Genomic DNA, 2929 nt, shown 5'->3' on the forward strand with positions numbered 1-2929 from the left:
ACCAATTGAAGTCCTTTCGGGGCTGTTTTAATTGAAGTTCTTGATCTATCATCTTCTTAGGTATGTCTTGTATATCATACTTTATTATCATGAGTTTTGGAATTGGTTAGGTCGGCCAATTGTTAATAGTTTGAAAACTAGGATTCGGTTGACTAGTTTGTGAGTTGTTGTGTTTAACATGTTGTTTGAGGGAATTGACAACCAATTCGAATGTTGTAGACTCGGCATGATATGTTGGCTGTGAAAAACTGATTTTCTTTGAGTATTTGGGGTGAATTGGTTGTCGGTTACTTGAACGGGTCAGTACGGCGCAAATTTGCGTTTATTAGTAGTTTGCGCATCGTGCTTGCAAATTTTCGACCTATCCAACTCGTGTAGCTTCGTGTGGACTTGTTGGTTGTGAGTTTACTAAATTTGGTCCACATGGGGCCGATTCGGTATCTAAGTGCATAAACTACCCGTTAACGCGCATATTAGATAAAGTCAACAACTTTCGGGGGTAAATTGGGAATCCATTGTCCCCAGAATTAACTAAGGGTGGTTTTGGTAAATACATAGCCTCGGGGGCTGATGTAATTGGATTTGGTAATGTCAAGGCTTTAGGTCAATCAAATCATGTTTGATGTGTTGTAAAACACTCGTATTTTCCGCACCTTATATCTACGTTTTTGTATTACATTTTATGTGTTTTAACTCGTTTTAGATAGCTTTTACATATTAATCTTTATTTTGTAGGCTATGGGTGAAAGATTGAAGAAAACCGGACTTTTGGAGCAGTTTACGAGCTTTTTATGCAAACGTTTTCAAGTAAAACTCAAAGCCCGGCCCGTCTACAACATGAAAAGCCCAAGCCTCATATTAAAACATAATATAAAAAAGAAAAAAAAAAACCCTAGGAGGGCTGGAACCTGCGATCGCAGCAGTAGGCAGCAAAGGGAAGGAGAAAAAGGTTTTGTAGCGGCTAAGGTTTGGACTTATGGCGGCTAGGGAAGGAAGAACAAGCCTCGGGGGTTGTTTAACATCAGTTTCACAGCAGCAAGAGCAGCCGAAAACCAACTCATATCCTTCCTTTAAACTATTTTTCATCAATCTTTCTTATACTTGTTGAATTGTTCACTAGTTTTGCAATTGCTTTAAGGATTGACTTGTTATTGATTAATATTGATTGTTGAATGTTCTTTGAGATGATTGGTATGAGTTTTATGGTAATTTTAATGAATATTTGCTGCTGTCCAAACAATATGCTAGGCTAATCTTGTTAGTTCTACCTAGGGATTATGTTAATTGTTAGGTTTTGATAGGTTTTATGGATTGTTTGATTGATAGACCTTAATTGCTATTGTAAAGTTTGATTTAGACATGAAATAGGTTGTGTTTAAGGGCTGGAAATATTGGTTAATTTATTGCATAAACCCCGTGTGTTGATTGATTAGTTTTGTATTGATTGATCGGTGCATTGTTTGATTCTAGACTTGGTGTTAGGGTTTGTTTGCGGTAGGAACAACCGTACAGTTTTGTTGCATTATTATTTGGTTAAAGTACAGCGGTTAGACACTTTTTTTTGAGACCGAGAGATGATAAGAAGTAGGGTCATCTCATTGCCTTTATATGCCAGAATAAGGATTGCGCGAAAGCGAGTTCGTTTTTTGTCAGGTTTAGGTGTTTTGAGTGATTAGTTGATCTATTTTGGTTTAAGTTTTATTGTTCCTCTATCCTTGGTTGTGTAGTATTCATTGCCATTATGGTCGAGTGTTGGTGAGACTTCAAGACACCGGTACCTAAAGATGACACGACTAAGGATCGCTCGGGCTCACTGGATTACCTCTCGGTCTCACTCAATAAACCATAACTACTCAAAATCGGCTAAAACGACCGAACCGGGAAATAATTGCTAACGTTTTCTAATGCTAGATCACCTCTCAGTCTTACCAACACTCGACCCTAATGGCAATGAATACTACAACCAAGGATAGAGGAACAATTCAACTTAAACCAAAATAGATCAACTAGTCACTCACAACACTTAAACCAGACAAGAAACGAACACGCTCTCGCGCAATCCTTATTCCAGCATGTAAAGGCAATGAGATAACCCTAACTTCCTATCAACTCTCAGTCTCAAAGAAGGTGCCTAACTGCTGTACTTTAACCAAATAATCATGCAACAAAACCCTATGGTTGTTCCTACTGCAAACAAACCCTAAACACCAAGTCTAGAATCAAACAATGCATCGATCAATTAACACAAAACTAATAAACCAACACACGGGGTTTATGCAATCAATTAACCAATAATTCCAGCCCTTAAACACAACCTATTTGAAGTCTAAATAAAACTTTACAATAGCAAAATACGTCTAGCAATCAAACAATCCATAAAACCTATCAAACACTAACACTAATCATCATTCCTAGGTAGAACTAACAAGATTAGCCGATCATATTATTTGGACAGCAGCATATACTCATTAAAAACTACATAAAACTCATAACAATCATCTTAACAATCGTCCAACAATCAATTCTAATCATAAACAATGCAATCTCTCAAGTACTTGAAAAACAATTTAACAATTAAGCAAGAAACTAAAAGTGTATGAACAATAGAAAAGATGTAAGGATATGAGATGTTATGGGGCTGCTCTCAGCTGTAAAAAACAGTGGTGAATGATCCTGAGGTTTGGTTCTTGTGTCTTCTTCCTTCCCTAACCGAAAAAACTTTTTTCCTTTGCTTCCCCCTGCTGCCTGCTGCGATCGCAGCTTCTGCTCCAGCCCTAGGGTTTTTAATTTTTTATATATTATATTATAATGTAAGATTTGGGCCTCCATGATGCATACGGGCCGGGCCTTGAGCTTTGTCTTGAACTTGTATGCGTAAAAGGCTCGTAGAATGCTCGAAAAGCTCGATTTCTTTCTTTCTTTCACCCAA

Source organism: Bidens hawaiensis, unplaced genomic scaffold (assembly GCF_021521415.1).
Source record: "Bidens hawaiensis isolate Kalapana, Puna unplaced genomic scaffold, B.hawaiensis_p1.1 tig00001299_1, whole genome shotgun sequence".
Lineage (NCBI taxonomy): Eukaryota > Viridiplantae > Streptophyta > Magnoliopsida > Asterales > Asteraceae > Bidens > Bidens hawaiensis.